Below are 7,770 nucleotides of genomic sequence, written 5' to 3' on the forward strand. Positions count from 1 at the left end.
AGCAACAAGATGATGAATTGCCGATGATGATCAGATGATGGATAAGAAGACAAAATACAAGAATAAAACATACAGAAGAACGAACCAGACTACCAGAGGATTTGTCCAATAAATAGAACAGTACACGGGGTGGCAATGTGCTAATGACTGCAAGAAATGCACCTGTAGGACCATGGATATTTAGTACCAGTCATGCAAAAGCCATTGCCATGGAGCATATCCATGATGGAAAGATGCACAATGAAGCTGGTACGTCTCCCCCATTATGATATGCTTACTACAAAGAGCACTGACCCAGACCATGTTGTCCTCAACCCAACACCTAGAGAAATAAATGTAAAGAAAGCATGAAACATCAACAGTTCAAAAGGCCAAAATACATAACCAGTGAGGGAAGTCAAACAAGAAATAAGCATGCAGGCAGTTCCTTTAACAACTTCAAAAGTCATTTCAATATATCTGTAGTCATCCTCGACCAAGGACGCTTCATTGCATATACTCAGTTGTTTGAGCATATTTTATCCAGACATCATTGAAATCATTGTAAAGTCATATAGCTACCTGGATAAACCATGTTCTTTAACGTTTTTAGCACAGAAATATACCTAGTCCATTATATGCATTGCCTTTAAAGAGATGCCTTAATATGCCATCCTCTAATTCATAAAAAATAATATCATCAGAAAATGGCTGAATGTCAAGAAGTATCCAGTGAAAACATGCTCTTCACAACTAACCAATCACTTATTTAACTAGCTAAAATGGATTAATTTTCTACGGTTTGATAGCAGCAGTCATTAGGCATATGAATCTCACAACATGCATGTGGTCCAAATAAAATTTGTACCGCAACACATCCCAAGTATTTTGACCCACTAAAAACCTGCATACAATTGAACTCTGCTACAGACAAAGCAGTTACCTGGGGCGGATATACACAGCCAAGTGTCCCCACTATTATTCCTCCCAATACAAAGCCCCCAACAAAGATACTTGCACTGCTTGGTCTTCCACCATCCCGTCTGTGATTAGACAAATGCAGGAGGTTTGTAACAAAAAAAGGGCATTTAATATAACGAGCAATATGGAATGAGAAACTGCTAGGGTTGATTGATAAAAAACAATATAAAATACAAGGGTTGAAACTGGTGCATGGATTGCAGATTGGTCCTCAAAATAGATTAACAATTGCAGAATTCATCCAATGCAAAAAAAGAAAAGAAAAGGTCTCCTAGTACTCTAATAACTACAAAGATCTACCAAGTGAATGGCAAGCTGAAGTAACACTTAATTCCAAACAGAATCAGGAACAAGTGATAAGCTAACTAAAATAGCTAATTCCAAACATTATCAGAAACCACTGTGGTTGACAATAAGTCAATAATTAAAAAAAGGAATCCTATTAAAAGAGGCTAAGACAGAAGTTAGTTGAAAGCAGATTGTCCGCAGAGGCATAGATTAACATTAATAGAGTTCCTCCATTTTATTTTATTTTAAAAAAAAGAGTCTCCTACTACCATAATGATTTGAAATAGCATCCAAATGATTGGCTTCCTGAAGTAAGATAAAATTCCAAAAACATAAATAAAAGAGGTTGAAAGTTTAAATTACAATGCAAGATGAAATGAAATAAGCTCTACAACAAAATGTATACTTATGGACAACAAACTTTTTGAAGATCATTTTAAGTTTATGATGACATGGGATGGATAGTACTAATGCACAAATAGGCATCATAGAACTGCTACCCTGTTCCCCGGGAAAACCATCAGTATAGCGGGGGTATGTATGTGGTACAACTTTTCTAATTAAGCAAGTGTTTGATGGGTATAAATTATAAAACTATAAAAGGGTTCAGACACAAACCTATCAAGAGTCAAGAGTGCCATCATTGTCATAGTGCCATGAGAATTGAGAAACATTAGCACTAACCTGCCAAAAAAATTAAAAGAAGGAGCACCAGGTTAATAAGTGTAAACTTTGGTTTATAAAATCTAGTTACCAAGTAGAAAAGCAAGGGAAATGTAATTACTTATCTGCACAACCATATTTTGATAACCTGCCAAACTAGCTGTCTTTTCTTCTTCAATTGACTTGTGATAGCTTTTTTGGGAAATGTAATAACCTTTTTTTGACAGCTCTTTAAATACTAAAAGACAAGAGTCACAAGATGGTTTGTGATTGTGAAAATATTAAATATCATAAGTTCTCATGTTCTAAATTAAATAACACTGCCATCACACAAATACTAAATACCAAAAGACATAAGTTCTTATAATCTTATGTTCTAAATTAAATTACAATCCAACAACTACCAAACTAAAATAATCATTCCAAAGAAAATTCTTCGTCATTCTTGCCAATGTCCAAACTTCAAAAGTTAATCAGACCTACAAAAATAAAAAAAATAAGTCAACTTTAATGTTATACACAATGAACATTTAACAAGATATTGATAAAGTTTAGACATTGGCAACCTGTTCGGCACCATCTGGAATAACAACTCTTATATCTTCCTCCTCGATATAATCACACTACAAAGTTTAGTGTTACATAAGCAACTAAAGCAAGTAATATATAAAATAATGAAATAAAAAAATTGTAAGTTATGATATGACACTTACTGAAGCGGGAGAGATGGCCTTCTGAGTACCTCTAAGCCAACTACCAGAGCAAATCAAAGCATCCACTGTCTTTGGAGATAGAGAACTTCTGTATTGGTCCAATACCCTTCCTCCCGCACTAAATGCAGACTCAGAAGTAACTGTAGTGATTGGTATAGTGAGTATGTCCCTTGCCATTTTTGAAAGCGTAGGAAACTTGAGTGTATTCATTTTCCACCACTCCAAAACATCAAAATGTGCTTTCTCACATTTAAAACGAATTTCCTCCAAATAAGTGTCCATCTCTGACTTGGAAGGTCTAAAGGTTTCAGTAGATTGGCAAAATTCTTCAAATTCATCAACTCTTTGTATATTTTGAAATGATTGTGAATTTTGCCCAATGGTAGATTGGCGCTCGGACTCTACGACATAAATATCATACAGCTCATACAATGAGCCCCGGACTGTTTTCATGTGAGTTTCATACTCAAAGACTGAATAGATTTTGGGGAAACAAAACTCAATTAGTTTTATCTTGTACCTAGGATCAAGGATGCTGGAAATAGCCATAAACAAATTGCAATCGCCCCAGTACTTGTCAAAATTTTCACCCATAATCATTGCCATTCGTACCATATACTCATCATCAGAAAGTGAGTGGGTATTCAATTCATGCTTAATTTTCCATACTTCAGAAAGAAAGACATTTGTAGTGGGATAAAATGTTCCTGAGAATAATATTGTCACTTCATTGAAAACCCTCAAAAACTTGCAAATTTTTTCTGCCTTCTCCCAATCAAGTGGAGTGGGAAGCCACTCGTAATTTGCATCCCTATCAGCATATTGACTAAAAACATACTTATATGTGAAGGCATGGTCAAGCATCAGATAAGTAGAGTTCCAACGAGTAGGAACATCAATACGTAACCCTTTAGAAGTAGGAACATCTAGTTGTCTTGCAATTTCCCCAAACTTGAAAAGACGGGATGGAGATTTCTTTAAGTATTTAACACTTTCTCGTATCTTTTGAATGATTGAATCAATTTCTTTAAGACAATCTTGCACCATTAAGTTAAGAATATGCGCACAACATCTAATGTGAAAAATCTTTCCCTTATAGTTCAATTTATTCCTTGATTGAAAATTGATCTTCAATTGATTGGCAGCCACATCATTATTCCGTGCATTATCCAATGTGATGGATTGCACCTTATCTTGAATTCCCCACTCTGTTAGACATGCTGAAATGGCATCACTTGTGACTACTCCAAAATGGGGTGGTTCCAAATCACAGAAGCTAATGATGCGCCTTTGTAACTTCCAATCTGAATCAACAAAATGAGCAGTTAAACACATGTAACCAATAGTTTGATTTCATGTCCAGCAATCAGATGTGAGAGAAATTCTACCAGCATCCTTGAAATTTTTTTTCAACTTCTTCTCAATTTCATAAACCTTCATGCACTCAACTTTAATTGTGTTCCTTGACATCTTCTCGTAGCTAGGATTTAAAGACTTACATAAGATGTTAAACCATGTGTGTTCAACCATCTTAAATGGGTACTCATGCACAATAATCATCTTAGTAATGATTTCCCTAATCTTCATTTGGTCATACGAAGTTATAGCAAAACCTCCAAAATCAACCCCACTACTATCAACAGGTGGAAAAGAAATTGTAGATTGTTTGGGTCTTTTCCAACTCAAAGATCGATATGAATTCATATGCCTTCTAAGCGTAGATGTGGTACCACCTTTCATCTTAGTAAATGTAGATTGACAACCCTTGCATTTATGTTTTATAACCTTCCTCGCATTCTCAATCATTTCTATATCCTCAAAACAAACCCAAACATCAGATTTCTTTTTCCTCTTTTTATCTAGATTCGTGTCAATCTCTTGAATCGTCTCATTCGCACTATCAGAAATATTCAGATTATCATCCTCATTCACATTCTCAACATTCACAGATTGTTGAGATGATGGTACTGACAATGGCAAAGAAGTCATCTGATAGAAAATAATAGCATAAACAATATCCATATGGACCATATTAATAGAACAAACAACAACATATAATAAAAGTGAACACTGAAGGATAAAACATAGCTTTTCTATGTTAACCAATAAGGATAAAAAAACATAGTTTTTCTCTTCTCCAAATCAATAACCATTATTAACCAATAAGGATAAAAAAAATATGACCATGCAAGTTAAGTTGCCCATGGAGAATTTTACAAAACCTGAAGCAATTGTATAATGAAGTCATCTAATGAAATAAAATGGTTTTCGAATTGAAAATTACCACATGGCTGCTTGATTAGAAAATGGTTTACACCCCTACTTGTAGGACCTTTTTTAGCGCAAAACATAGCTTGATTAGAAAATTACCACAAAACATAGGTTTTCTTTTTAGGGATTTGCTAGACAAAATTGTGGAAAATTGGAAATACATTTCCCTGCTAACTTTTGCAAGAGAGAACAACCACAGAACTACAGAAGCTTGCTTTTTTAGCATAGTTCTTTCCTACAAAAGTGGGCTGCTAAATGGCTTTCTGAAAAATTACCTAGCAAATCCCAATTGATGAAAACAATCCAAAACAGAGGCTTTTTTAACTACACATTTAGGCCCGGTTTTGGATTGAAAGAATAACATTTCTAACAGAATTTTTTTCCTGGAAACTTTTTTCCTTTCCATGATTTAGATGAAAATGATATGATTTTGGCTAAATTACCGAAATATTATCATAAATCGAAGATCCTTCAATGTAAAAATTGAGTAGTGTTTATTTGAGTTTTTTCTCTTGTAAAAACAACTACCAATTTTGAAAAACATTTTCCCATTCCAAAAAGAATCAAGCAGTTGAAACGGCAGAATCAAAATCTCCACTAAATTGGAGGACAAAACAAACTTTACTTGAGCAAATAAAGCCCTTTTTTCCATCGAATTTAGTGGTTTGATTGAAACCCTAAAAGGGAAGCAAAAGGAGAAAAAAAAAATCTGAAACCCTAAAAGGGTTTGATTGAAACCCTAAAACTCTAAAAGAGAAGCAAAAGGAGAGTTTTGTTTATGATAAAAGGCCAAAATCTAAAGCTCAATACCCATTTTCCCCTATTTGTTTTGTATTTTATGTATTTTTAGAAAAAAAATACCTCCAAGGCTCCAACGACGAAGAAGATGCAGCGAGAATTGCGAGAGAGCCGCGGCCCGCGGGTTTGGAGAAGACGCCGGAGGCGTGGAGAGTGGAGAAGAGGCCGGAGGCTCAAAGTCGTAGAGAGGTGGAGTCGGAGAAGAGAAGGAAGCGGTGCTAGGGTTTTGGAGTTTCACATCTCGTTCTGTTTTTTGCAATTGAGAAATCCCAAATTGATTTTTATACTTTTAGTGGAAAATCATAATTCTAAATTTTTAATAGTCTAAGTTAGTAACATCTAAATATCTAATTATATATGGTTTTAGACTTTTAACCCTAAACGACCTTTTACGAGCCGAGCCGAGCCGAGCTAGGCCTAACTCGGGCTCGGCTCGTTAAGCTTAACGAGCCGGCTCGGCTCGGCTCGTTAAGGATTCGAGCCGAGCCCGAGCCAAAATTGACACCCCTAATGGTGGATGAGTGGAAATGGGTTTGGGTTTTGCAGGTGAAGTGGGTTTCAATGGCAAAGAAGATGAAGATGGAGGTAGTGGGGATGGTCGGAGCTCCGGTGGGAAAAGGAGCAGAAGAAGTGGGTTTTTCTTCTTCTTCTTCCTCTACCTGCTCTCTCTCTCTCTCTCTCTCTCTCTCTCTCTCTCTCTCTCTCTCTCTCTCGGCTGCAAAAATGAGGCTCCTCTGCCCGGCAAAATGAAGAAGACCCCTCATTTTAAGCCCTAATCGATCATCTTTAAAGAGGAAATGACGTTTTTACCCCCTACTTTTTCCATGGACAGCCCCTTATTTGATGCAATTAATGAATACCATGGCTTAGACGGGTGGCCCAGGTAAGGATAAGGGGCAAGTATATCATCTTTTTTTTTCTTTGTACATGGTATTGATATTGGTACTCCTTTGCCCTGATTACTCACTTCTCATTTCCTTGTTTAACTAAGGAAATGATATTAGGACAACCATGCTTTTCATAAATGCACTCCCCTAGCTTATCTTTTCTTCATTTTCATAATTTTTGCAGGACACTTTGGCACTCCAGGCTTGGTTCTCAGGAAATTTCAAGATTGGGCTTCAAAATTTTATTTGATTTCGAGAATTAGGGTCCGGTCAAAATGGGGTGTCTACACACACATACGCACATATCCACAACACATGGCTTAAGGGTGCGACAACGTCGTATACCTACAAAGCAAGCTTCACAAGCATACAAGGCTAGCAAAGCAATATAAAAAACTACTCATAACGTAAACTAAACAATACTATCTTACATGAATTAAAACACACTCTTATTATTACACAATACTCACTAAGCTAGTTTTTTTTACTGACTCATAGCTGATAATGTAATTGCATTCCCTTTAGGTCCCCATGAGTGTTCAAAATCTGAAAATGTTAAACCACAATTAGCTAAAAAGCTCAATACATAATGACGCACCACAAAAGTAGGGTCAAAAGCATGCTACAAAGAGAGGGTCAATAGATAAACGAAGATGGTAAAAGCTACACATGGGGTGACTAATACAAATATAATATCTGAGAAACAAAGCTTACAAAGTCATATTCCAAAGTATCATATCAAAGAGGGTCTCAATAAGAGAAGTCACAAAGTCTTACGAGATCACTAAAAGTGATTAGAAATGTGCGAAATCACCCAAAGGTCATCGGCTTAGCACAAAAAGCAAGTTATTTTATCCGACTGCCCATGGTTCAAAACTAGTTTCTAAGCTCATATACCTATCGACAGGGTCAACGAATAGCACCCACTAACGGGACCCTAAGGCCAACGTATAATCCCCATTGGTGCGGGCCCTTATAGTTCACATATATACCTAAGCCTCACAAAAGGTGTCCACATATACACAAATTCCAAAGGTACGTACAAAGTTCCAAAGATTGTGGTTCACATTGGTTCCACAAGATTTTTTAGAGTAGTTGGGTATACAATGATCAAAAGGTTCTTATATCAAAAGGGTCACATATTCAATGCGAAAATCGTAGGCTATCAATGAGTACAAAATTCAATAAAT

The 7,770-nt window shown here is 36.1% G+C and overlaps 1 long non-coding RNA gene across 1 annotated transcript; it reads right to left on the reverse strand.

The window, feature by feature from the left end:
* Positions 1-762: 762 nt before the first annotated feature.
* LOC143848069 (uncharacterized) lies at positions 763-5,927 on the reverse strand. The gene is made up of 3 exons (XR_013235303.1): positions 5,757-5,927; positions 1,867-1,932; positions 763-1,022 (listed from the first exon to the last, which is right to left on the reverse strand). It is a non-coding gene; the product is annotated as an uncharacterized LOC143848069 (long non-coding RNA).
* Between the last annotated feature and the right edge of the window lie 1,843 nt (positions 5,928-7,770).

Source organism: Tasmannia lanceolata, unplaced genomic scaffold (genome assembly GCF_043159265.1).
Source record: "Tasmannia lanceolata isolate RefF3 unplaced genomic scaffold, GAP_Taslan_0.1 ptg000016l, whole genome shotgun sequence".
Lineage (NCBI taxonomy): Eukaryota > Viridiplantae > Streptophyta > Magnoliopsida > Canellales > Winteraceae > Tasmannia > Tasmannia lanceolata.